At 37.8% G+C, this 12,520-nt stretch overlaps 1 long non-coding RNA gene across 1 annotated transcript; it reads left to right on the top strand.

Moving 5' to 3' along the window:
• Positions 1-1,907: 1,907 nt before the first annotated feature.
• Positions 1,908-7,689, top strand: LOC120568803. Its single transcript, XR_005640790.1, has 3 exons — positions 1,908-1,962; positions 7,036-7,095; positions 7,189-7,689. It is a non-coding gene; the product is annotated as an uncharacterized LOC120568803 (long non-coding RNA).
• The last annotated feature ends 4,831 nt before the right edge of the window (positions 7,690-12,520 follow it).

The following is a 12,520-nucleotide window of genomic DNA, read 5'->3' as shown; positions in this document are numbered from 1 at the left end:
TCTAGAACAACTGTTAAGAGGAGACTGCGCGAATCAGGCCTTCATGGTCAAATAGCTGCTAGGAAACCACTGCTTAGGAGAGGCAACAAGCAGAAGAGATTTGTTTGGGCCATGAAACACAAGGAATGGACATTAGACCAGTGGAAATCTGTGCTTTGGTCTGATGAGTCCAAATTTGAGATCTTTGGTTCCAACCGCCGTGTCTTTGTGCGACGCAGAAGAGGTGAACGGATGGATTCTACAGGCCTGATTCCCACCGTGAAGCATGGAGGAGGAGGTGTGATGGTGTGGAGGTGCTATTTTTCAACAGGACAATGACCCCAAACACACTCCAGGCTGTGTAAGGGCTATTTGGAGAGTGATGGAGTTCTGCGCCAGATAACCTGGCCTCCACAGTCACCGGACTTGAACCCAATCGAGATGGTTTGGGGTGAGCTGGACCGCAGAGTGAAGGCAAAAGGGCCAACAAGTGCTAAGCATCTCTGGGAACTCCTTCAAGACTGTTGGAAAACCATTTCAGGTGACTACCTCTTGAAGCTCATCAAGAGAATGCCAAGAGTGTGCAAAGCAGTAATCAGAGCAAAGGATGGCTACTTTGAGGAATCTAAAATATAAGACATGTTTTCAGTTATTTCACACTTTTTTGTTAAGTACATAATTCCATATGTGTTCATTCATAGTTTTGATGCCTTCAGTGAGAATCTACAATGTAAATGGTCATGAAAATAAAGGAAACGCATTGAATGAGAAGGTGTGTCCAAACCTTTGGCCTGTACTGTACATACATATCAAACAAATTAAAAATAAAGAAAATAATATATACTAAAGATCCATAAAAGTCATAAAAGTGGGGTTCATTTGTGAAGATTATCTTGCTGAACAATGTGTATCATAAAAAAGTATGCAAAAAAAAAAAGTATTTGTAATCGCCAACTTTTTTTGAACTTATTTTCTGCAATATATCAAAAACGAATGGATTAATCCCATTGACTTTTTGTCGATGGAACCAGTGCGATGCTAACTTGCGGGTTGGCCTACAAAAATATGTAACCCCTGCAACACTCTATACAAATAATTTGGTTGGGTGTAAATATGTACAAAGGAATATACAAAGTTGGAATGTAAACATCTGTGCAGTGTTCTCTATGTATAGACAAAGGTTGGAATGCAGCTGTAACTGTAAGTATTGTAGTGCTGATAGTCAGTGTAAACAGTCGGGTCAGTGTTTGGCAGTGTTCAGTTCTTGTAGGGCTCGGTGGTAGAAGCTGTTTTTCAGTCCATATGTCGCTGTGATTTGATGTATCTGAAGCGTCTACCAGAGGGCAGCAGGTCAAACAGATGGCGTCCAGGGTGAGAATAGATGGGTGTTTTTGTACGTTGCCTGCTCTACTGAGGCCCTATCTCTTTAAAGTCTTTTTTAATAAGCTATAGTAAGAGCTTGCCCATGGGGCTCAGCTGGCGCTTTGACCAGCACAGTCTGCAATTATATTTAGCATGTCAACTTATTCAACACAATTATTTTACTAAGCCACCTCTTGGGAAGTGACTAAAGATGAGCTTCATTGTTCTGATGACTAAAGTTAGCGGCTGACTCCTAATGGGCCAGTTCTCAGTAAAGATCACTTCTAGTAAATCTAAAAACAAGAAATTAGTTTCCATCCTCAAGGGAAATTAGACTAAACAGCTCAAATATTACATGGCATTATCATATTTACTCATTTAAATAAATATAACTGCATATTTATTATCTTTATGTTGATATCTTAATACCAACCCACCGTCAGGTACGGCAGTTTAGTAAAAAGATGTAAGCAGCTGTTTGTGTTTTTAGGGCAGTCTAAATCCTTTGTGTGAGTTACTCCTCTTTATGCGTTTCCTAGGAAACCGAGCAGCTGTTTGGAGAACAGCTAATCCAGACATCACGTTTCATGATGCCATAAATAAACATATCGACAATTCACAGTAAGTCGCAGTGTTGTGAAGAGAGCGCAACATTTTCATGACTTTAAACTGGAAGACACTGAGATGTTTACTTAGTGATAGTAAAATAAAAATGTACTGAGATGAGATTTGGTAAAAATCTGAGAGGAAACCTGGCTGTTGCTGCAGCAGAAATTGGATAATACAATAGTGTAAGGAATGAACAATGCATATAAACACAAAAAGCAATTTGGCGATGTGTGAAACTTAATTCGGTTCTGGTTTATTTAACAGCCTGAAATGGTTATTTAAATTCAGAATTCCCCCCCAGCCTGAGTCAATCTGTCACACAACTGAAACATTACCACAAGTTTTGTTTATCACGTTAAGTTTTTGACACTTATCTGGTGTCTGTTGAGCACTGACACCAGACCAACCCTTAGTTTTTTGTTAACAGTGTGCCACATGCCTCTCTGAATCAGACTCCCTGAGGACGCTGATGACTTTCTGGCCAATGCTGGGGGTATTTTTGGCTCCACATATCACATGTCAGATGGAAAACAAAATCCAACTTACAGTCAGTAGTATTCCTGCACACACTCGCAGGCAAAGTCTATTCCTTCACTATAAAGATGTGTTCAGGTATTATATTGTGGAGAAAAGTTTAGACTGTGTGGCCAGGTTAGCTCAGTTGGTATATCAGGCTTACACATGTAGAGGTTTACTCCTCGAGGCAGCGGCCGCGGGTTCAACTCTGACCTACAGCCCTTTGCTGCATGTCATCCCCCCACCTCTCTCCTCTTTCATGTCTTCTGCTCGCCTGTGAAAATAAAGGCCTAAAAATGCCCCAAAAAATAATCTGTTGACTTTGAACATGTGACGCTCTGGATCAGAAGTCTATGCTGTTAATTTATCTTTACACTTCACAGTAGGCACTCCATTCTTATTCTTAATTTTATAAAGGATAACACACATTAATTAACATTTCTGTAAATGTGCCAGTGTTAGCCAGCCGGTTAATTTTCAACTGTAGTCCTTTGGCAAGATGACTTTAGACCAGAGCAGCAGGAAGCAGCAAGACATTAGTACAGGTTAAACTATACAGACAGAAGTCAACAAGACATCATACAGACAGCTAGAGCAAGAAATAAGCTTTCTCAGTTAGCCATGCAGAGCTGCAGGAAGCAGCAAGACATTAGCATAGCTACACATCAACAGTATCCCCATTCAGTATAAGAAGCCATGCAAGCATCAAAACACAGCCAAGCAATCTGAGTACAGATTGTTTTTATTTTTTATTATATATACCGGTTTTTTATTCATTTTATGTCTTAGATAAAATAATACTTTTAATTATAACGTCAGATAGTAGTTCACTGATTCTTGGGAATTTGGATAAAACAGGTTTTATCCAAAATTAAAAAATTAAAATCTGAAGGTATATCATTATAGACCAAAGTCTTGGCTGTTCAGCAATGTACTGGTACAACCTCCTTATTTTGTATTTCTTTCATAAAATAGACATTTTTACAGTTATTATTTTGTTTTTGTCAACACCGTCAGACACAATAAAAAGCTAAATATGTTTTATTTATTTGGTCTAATATGAATTTAGGGTAGTACACATATATGCTGTTAAATGTTGAATATTCACTTTTGTTCATTTTTTATACTGTTTCACGTTTACTCCTTTAAAAGATCTAAAATCATACAATGTTTACTTTAAGCTTAAATAGAAAAAGTTATGTTTTTTTTATTTAACAACATATATTTGTATTAAAAGAGACTATTACTTTAATAACTCAACAGCACTGAAGAAACATATTGTAAGCATTTTCATTTAAAACAAATAAAAGTCCCTCTGACGGTGGTGACTTTAGAAATGAGGGTGGTGACACTAATCTGGTGACAGTGGCCTCATAACAACATACAATTCCAAAATGGATACCACACAAGATGGCTTCTTGCTTAACAACTTCATTTAAATATTGGGTCCAAAAAAATAACAATCCTGAGCATGCATATCATGTGAAAGAATAGGTTTTTCATCACCACCGTCAGGTTTTCTGTGACGTACAGTCTGACGGTGGTGACAAAAACCTCCAAATGGTCCTTAACGGAGGCTAGAATATAATTATTGATCACAATAAATACGGGCTCACAGCTGTGAGGATATCCACGAAAACCTGACGATGGTGACGTCTGATGGTGGTGACAAAAACCTACTCTTTCACATGATATGCATGAGTTGTTCACATTAGCCATCTTATTTCCCCTCTATTTCTAGCTACTTCAGACCTCTTCTTAAAAAGTATACATTTATCTCATAATCTAATCTAATATTTTTTATACAACAGAGACGGTGTTGACATGTTATGGTTGCGACAGTAGCAGTGTCCAAAAATATGAACAAGTTTAAGAGAAAATAGCAAACTTAAGGGAGCTTGAGTGATCTTGAAGCATGCAGTAGAGCTGAAGGTTTGAAAATGGGGTCCTCAGGAATGTAGTTGACCTTGTAGTTGCCTGATTTTATTGCTTTTTATAAATATCTGACGGTGGTGACGAATATGTGGGACACATTATGAGCAACCACAAAATAATAGTAAATATTGTTAAAAACTCACTGTTTGTAGTTTTTAAAACATATTACAATGTACTATTTCATGTGGTAAAGATATTATTCAATTCAATTATCACTTTTGTTTTTTTTAATCAAGTTGATATTTATGGTAATACAAACAGTAAAACAACTTGGCAGCACACAAGCTTAAAAAGCTATACTGCACCAAATCAAAAATGCTGTATTTAGATCTGTCTTTGTAAAAATAAACATTCTTTCACACTTTTCACACTTTCTTTTTGTGGAAACAAAGCCATAGCTTCAGTTATGGGAATGCATAAGAGACAAGAGTCAACCTAAACTACAAGCCTTGGATGTACATGATGTCTATTTTAGTCCAAGTCAGTGATATGCTCATCACTATATAATCATGTTTTGGTCTGGCGAATTAGTTGACAAAAGAATCGTTCAACCACAGTCTACATCACATAGGCCCACAACCCTATAGGACTACAGGCTGACGATACAGTACACAGTCAGAGAGTCAGGCAACCTGCAGCCTGGGTAAGCCTACATCTTCACCATCCTAATATTTTAGGGGGCATCTGATGTTCTTGCCTCATTTCACTTCCGTGGAGGCCGTGGGCCTATTTCAGATTCATGGCCCAACATCTTTTTCCAATGACTGCTTACTTTGCTGATGTCTGCGGGGATGTCTTATACTGTGTCCACTCTGGCTTTTGATGTTTGTTCCTGTCTATGTCATGCAAACAGCTCAGAGCATGAGCTTCCCTCTTATGTGGGGTAGAATGAATATTCATGCATGTCCGGTACCTTAAATGCCTCACCAAGACCTCGGTGATCTGACCACCCCTGCCTCTGAAATTACACTACAATTTCCATTGACTTGCAATGGTTACACAGGCATTGATACACATATTGGTCAATGTGTGTTTCATTTAGGTGTAACATTAATAAGTTAAATGGATTGCCTGTGCCACAGCTATGCTACACTTTTACCTCAAATATGTACCTGCTTGCCTAACTTGCACACCACCTAACCTAACTTGTTCCGCTGGTTCCAACGCTCATACAGTTTAATTCAACCCTGCGTTGATACGCCACAACAGACACAACAGAGCCATACGTGTAATGTCAGATGTTGCTTGATATGGTCCTACACCTGTACTTTAATGTAACAATAAAGGAATCTTGAATTGTGTGCGGCTGCCCATTTAAAGTGTGTCCCCTCCTATGAAAGTCATGCCTACCGACAAACTGTATGGATATCTGCAACATTATGCTTATTTGAGAAATTATCTGTGATTTCATTTCAAAACTGAAGGAGTAGGCTTTTCGTTGGAGTCTTCCAATACAAGCTCCAAACTGTTTTAGGCAAGGCTCATTGAATGTCATGAAAATAAGCAATTCAGAAATTTGGGTAAGTTTTTACTGTTTTTACCATTTCCCCACAGTCAGAAACTAATATGCAGACCTCTTTTTTAGGTATTTGGTGTACTTCAAATAGAATATGTAGCATACATGTTCTTTTCCTTATGAAGTTAAAATTGTTGTTAAAACAATATTCTCTTAATATTAAGACCCAAAGTGAGTCACAGTGTTCAACAAAATGCAAGGTCATTGTGCAGTCTACTGCTCCCTCAAATCATTTTGCCTCTCCCCAATTTCTACAGGTCAAAGGGAACAAAGAGTTTTTCATGGGCTGAGGTAATATACGGTGAATAAAGACAGGGAGGACACAGTATGAATAAAGCTTTACATTGGTGTGCTATATATATATTTTTTAATTTAGCAATAAATGCAAAGTGTGAAAGACTGGGTAACGTTAACTTGCTAAATAACGTAAGGTTAGCAGTAGACAGTTTAGCAGGTCAGCTAGATTAGCTGGGTACTAATACTAGTAATTGAGGAAACGTTATAACGCTCCGTCGCTCCTAACGCTAGGTAGTTAACATCACTGTTTATAACCGGTAAACCACCGTTTAACGTTACCAGGTTATGCCTCAATTTTCAATAAGCTATCTTTGCTGACTAACTTTACGTTGGTTCTACTTTATGAACAGCGAACCACACGTTGTAATTAACAATTTATCCCTGCTTCATTTAAGATTTACAAGTGTAACAAGTTACAACATTAAACGGAGAGTCTGCTTTGTGGACCACAACATCTTAATTTGAATGTGATCGTTATTTTCACTCATGATTCAGTGTGTCCACATTAACATTATCATTCTGTCTTTCCAGAGAGAATATTTTCATTCTCGCTTTCCACATAAAAATAAATGGACAGGGAATTGAACAAACTCAGAAATAAGATATACTGTAGGCTACCTGCTCTATTTATAAGTGTTTCTCCCTCCAGACAATTGCACTCAGTCTGTAATTAAATATGTATTTTAAGTTTCATTTTTGCTGTAAATGTAAATAAATAAAAACCTTGTGGTCAATGCTGGGAAGCCTCCACAAATAAATCTATGTATAGTACTGTTACAGTCATTTTCAAATCTCACCCTAATTCTTTAATCCCTGTTTAGGCAAGATGGAAGAAAGGAGGATACCAAGATAAGAAGATCAAGGAGATAAAGAAAGCTAAAGTAAATAGATGTTCACCATACAGTATCACACGTTATCATCTTTACCATACCACATCTTTCTCACCCATGTTATGGCTCTCATTCTGTGTTCAGTTTGACAAGGGTCAACAGACCAGACAGCTCTCCCACAGCCAGCCTGAGAACCTGCTTTACGGTCTGAATAGCCTGGGTGAAGTTGAAGACTTGTGCATCAGATGGCTGAGAAAAGGATAGCCCAGAGCAAGAGGGAGCCCAGCAGAGGCTAAGAAGGAGGCAGCAATGGAGTTCACAAACCCACATACAGCTGAAGGAGGTACCGAATGACATCTGAGGTCCATTTCAGATGTCTCGGGCTTATTGTGAAAGTTAAAAACGAAAAGAATGTTTCTGGCATGTGCTGCCTTTATAAAGGTTGAAAGGAGTAATAAAGTTTGCTGACGTACAGTCTTTAGTTCGGACAGCAGCCTACGTGTTGTTGTTTGGTGATCCTCATAAGTAAACACTACTTGTGACAAAAACAACAGTTAAAAAAAATGCAAAATAATCGCATGGAAAAAACTTCCTTGGTGTGCAACAGCCTTTAATCTCACCTCTGATATTTTTGATTAAGAGCTACTCTCCCGGAAAACCACAAACCAGAAATGTAAGACTCAAACTATGATGTCATCAAGTTACTAAGAATTGTAGAATAAAAAAAACCCAAATGAGGTTTATTCTATGTTAGCGTTTCTTTTCTGAAACACAAAATCTACCCGTTGTCTCCGAACATCCCCCTGGGTGTTCTCAGTGTCATCTTTAAAATCTTTCTCAATTTTTTGTTTTGGAAAAGCTCCAGACATTATATCAGATGACATCACAAATTTGAGTTTTTGGATTTTGGAGAGAGTTTTTCATGTTTACTGACATTTTGAACACACATGTATGAATTCCCAAATTGCCCATAGTTCCCCTTTTGCTATAATGTAATGTACCAGACAGTTTTTTTTCATAGTGAAGTTTATTCATATGTGAACTTTAAGGATAGCACTGTTTAAATAGTGCATTTCTTTGTAAAACAAGCAGTAAATGGTTTCTGGTTATGATACATCTTAAAATCTAATACATCTCAAATAGGGATCTGTAGTGAATGGATTGGACAATGCTGTAAAATGTCAGCAGAAAAATGTATATATTTATTGTGTGTAAAAGTAGTTGATGCAAATGCACTTTTACATAGCCCTTTTGGTTTTTGTACATTCAAAACCCCTTTCACTAATGAGGAAGTTGTGAACATATATTGGATAGTAATAGTAAAAGTATGTAGATATATTGGAGAGTTGCTTGTAAATACTCTCAAATATTGTTTATATAAAGTACTGACAATTATTACAATGTTTCTGGAAGGTATTATCCCATTATCTTCTCTTTTTTGTACATTAAAAAAACAGTACAGGAATTTACCATAAATAGATTGGATAATCATAAAATAAACGCCTAAAGGAGGGTATTTGAAAGTCATTTTACATCATTTTTGTGTGTTTTACATCCAGAAATCTGTACTTTAACAGGGAGTTCTTGTGGATGGATTGGATAATCTTGTGAATTTACCAAAGAAAACCATTTAAATTATGTAATTTTAAGGTATTTCTGCAATATTTCTTAGTTTCGATAAAGATTTATACATTTGTTTAACATTCTAGAAATGTTTTATAACAAGAATTTGTTTTAATTCTACAATATTTAGACTGTAAAAATACAGAAAATATTTACAGGAAAGAGAGCAAAGCGCAGCGCAGGTATTCGTCATCAAGGGTGGCAAGGAAGCTGTTACCCGTTGCTAGCTAACAACAGCTTGTTATCTCAACAGTTGTACTTTCAAAAGGTCAGCGGCAACTATAGGTCAAAGTTTAACTTATTTGAACTTTGAGCGCAGCGCAAAGTGGCAAATCCAAGCGGTAGGAAATCGTCTCTCCCCACAGGATCAATCAACAATCAATGCAACAGCCATTGCAAAGCGTTTTTTCTCCACCTGTCATATGTAGTGTACAGTCCTAGAACTACTTTGTGTTGTCAAAGTCTTGCTGAAATCCTGTGGTCACCATAGAACAATTGTTCTATATCTATGGTGACTGTCACTACCCAAAATGAGCAGAGTGCAGCTTTGAGTTGCGCATGCGTCACTTTGCGACGAGTGCAGATGTGAGTTGCGCATGCGTCACTTTGCGACAAGTAGCCTACAAGATGCTAACGGCGGTTTGAGCTAACGTTAGCAATCAAGTAGCCTACTAGATGCTAACGGCGTTTTTAGCTAACGTTAGCAATCAAGTAGCTAGCCTACTAGATGCTAATGGCGTTTTTTTAGCTATTACTAGCTAGTACAAGTTTGCAATCAAACACAACATCGGCTGTCACTTGAATGGCGGCTTTTGAGCTAACGTTAGCAATCTAACAATCATAGAGAGCTAAAACGTTTTTGAAATGACTGCTAGCTACAAGTTATCAATCAGACACAAAGACTGTCACTTTAATGGCGTTCTGAGCTAACGTTAGCAACCAAACAATCATAGATAGCTAAAACGTTTTAGAAATGATTTCCATCTTCTGTTATTGTATGTAAAGAGAAAAGTTTATTATTTTACAGATTTCAGAAATTTCAGTAAGACACGTTATGCCGTAAACAGTTTAAATCTGACCATGCGCAACTCACATTTGCACTCGACCAAAGCCGGTCTGACTCAAGGGGGTAAGCTTCGCTTCAGAACTCGAGCCATCATGGCGCCATTTTGTTGCTAACTGGCCATCACCTCTTGTTAGCATTCCACTGACCGCCATTTTTTTTTTACGTCACTTGACTGAGAATAACGTTACATCCGAAGCGTTAAAAGACTCGATTTGTCCATTGTTTAGTTCTAAAGAAACACAACAACGTATAAAAAGCTCCATTACCTTGTATCTCACGTTATGGCTCCGTAGCAGACGCTTTTGTAAAAATAGGCTAACGATTGTGTCATAACCAAGTGACTTACTGTCGCACAGTAGAGGAATTACCGTATAGTACAGGAGAAGCTCGCAGGCAGTTTGGACTTACGTTAGCTGTTTAGGTTTAATTACTAATGTTAACTAGCATGTTAGTTAGCAATAATTAGCCTGTGCTTATGTTATCTCCTTACATATACCTACGCTCTCCGTCTCTGTAAGATTGGGAATGATTGAGATTTCTCTTGGCACAGCTACAAGAAGACTTACAACTTTCAGACACGTTGCTCACGTCACATTTACGCTGTCTCTGTCAGTTGGAGGCTGCGCAGTAAAGCTGGCCATCACCGGAAAAGTGCTTCTAATAGCCTTCACTGGTCTCCGTCCAGAGCAACGGGGTCTATTGGTCCATTATATACTGTCTATGGTCTGACTCGGCTAACATCGGGTATGACACGTTATGCCGTAAACCGTTTAAATCTGAGCATGCGCAACTCAAAGCTGCACTCTGCTCATTTTGGGTAGTGACAGTAACCAGCAGAGTTGGAGAATGTTTAGAGAATTTAATTCATTAGACAATTATTGTAAAATATCTGGTTCACACTGCACAGTTAGTGTTGTTGTTGTTGTTGTTTTAACCAAAGTAATGAAATTGTTGTCGTGATGTGCTGGTGCCCTTGAAACCGTTGAAAGAGTTGCACAGTCAAACCGCTTCAGTCTTTCCTAATTGAGTATTTCTTGTTTTCATGTTTCCTGGCCAACAAACTGATATGATAATGTATAATAATTATAAGAATAATTAAAAGAAACACCGACTTTCAGTTGGGAGATTTTATTTCATTAAAAAACCTTTTTTATTCATCTTATTACAAAAGAAATCTCATAACAAGAAAATATTCAATTTAGAGCCCACACTTTGCTCATTTTTTCATTTTCAGCACAGGAACTTCTTGTAAAGTCTTCTTAGTTACACATCTATTCTACTTCACTGTGGAGGAATTTTGCACTTCATCACATGGAGACATTTTTAGATGTGACACATCACTATAGAGACAGAACGCAACGCATCATACTCTAAAAGCCACGCCCACCAGAGGGAAAAACAATCGGCACCACAATATGCAACCAAGGGCTGAAACGTTAACAAAGTGCCTGTAGCTAGCAAAAAACATTATATTTAAGCATGTCAAATGATTATTTAAGCAACCTATGTCTACCAGAGAGGACAAGTTATGTTAGTAAGCTAATGTTAGCTATGTGTTAGCAAGCTAAGGCACCTGCAAATATAATAGAGAGGTGAAATCCCAGGTGGACCACCATGGGACCCAATTTCGGAAAAAAATATGTTCATGATTTTGTTTAGAAAGGGTAGTGAATGGCGAAAGACAAATAATTATTTGATCCCGTTTGAATTAAACCATGAATTACACATATGACGTTAATCAATTTAAAAGATAATTTTGCAAGTCAAGAAAGTCTAAATTTATCGTAAAACTGTTGAAGTAAAAGACTGTGAAAATACGTAATTAGACTACACACTTCACAGTCGCATATGTGACGTCTCGCTGAAGCTACGATGCCTGTGTGTTTCATACCGGGATGTAACGTTACTCAAACGAGCAGCGGATCTTGCTAGTCTCTCACTTCCTGGCTAATAAAAAGACAAGATAAGATAAGCGTTTAAAGATTTTATTTTTCCAGTGTCTATTCTAAAGAAACACGACAGTGTGTAAAAGGCTCCATTACCTTGTATCTCACGTTATGGCGCCGTAGCAGACGTTTTTGTAAAAATAGGCTAACGATTGTATCATAACCACGCGACTTACTGTCGCATAGTAGAGGAATTACTGTATGATACAGGAGAAGCTCGCAGGCAGTTTGGACTTACATTAGCTGTTTAAATTGAATAACTGATGTTAACTATCATTTTAGTTAGCAATAATAGCCTGTGCCTATGTTATCTCCTTACATATACCTACGCTCTCCATCTCTGTAAGATTGGGAATGATTGAGATTTCTCTTGGCACAGCTAGCAGAAGACTTACAACTTTCAGACAGGTTGCTCACGTCACATTTACGTCTTCAAGCTCAGTTGGAGGCTGCGCAGTTTCCTCACCGGAAAGTGCTTCTAATATCCTTCACTGATCTCTGTCCAGAGCAACAGGATCTGTTGGTCCATTTATTTAACTGTCTATGTGTGTGTTGTGTTAACATAGCTAAGCTAGCTTGTTTGCGAGCAAGCTGAGCAGCAAGCAAGGTGACGTACATCATATGTGTAATTCATGGCTGAAACGGGATAAAAAAAAAAAAATGTCTCTCCTCGTTCATTACTGTACATATTTTTTTACGAAATAAGGGGTCCACCGGACTTCACCTCTCTATACTGCATAGCTTTCTGATTTATCCACATTCAACTATAACACAAGTTGCATACTGTCAAAATGCTTTAGCCTAATTTACAGAAATATAGTTAGCCTAAAACTGACAACTG

This window comes from Perca fluviatilis, chromosome 11, assembly GCF_010015445.1.
Source record: "Perca fluviatilis chromosome 11, GENO_Pfluv_1.0, whole genome shotgun sequence".
Taxonomy (NCBI): Eukaryota; Metazoa; Chordata; class Actinopteri; order Perciformes; family Percidae; genus Perca; species Perca fluviatilis.
This window is presented reverse-complemented; position numbering and strand designations above follow the sequence as displayed.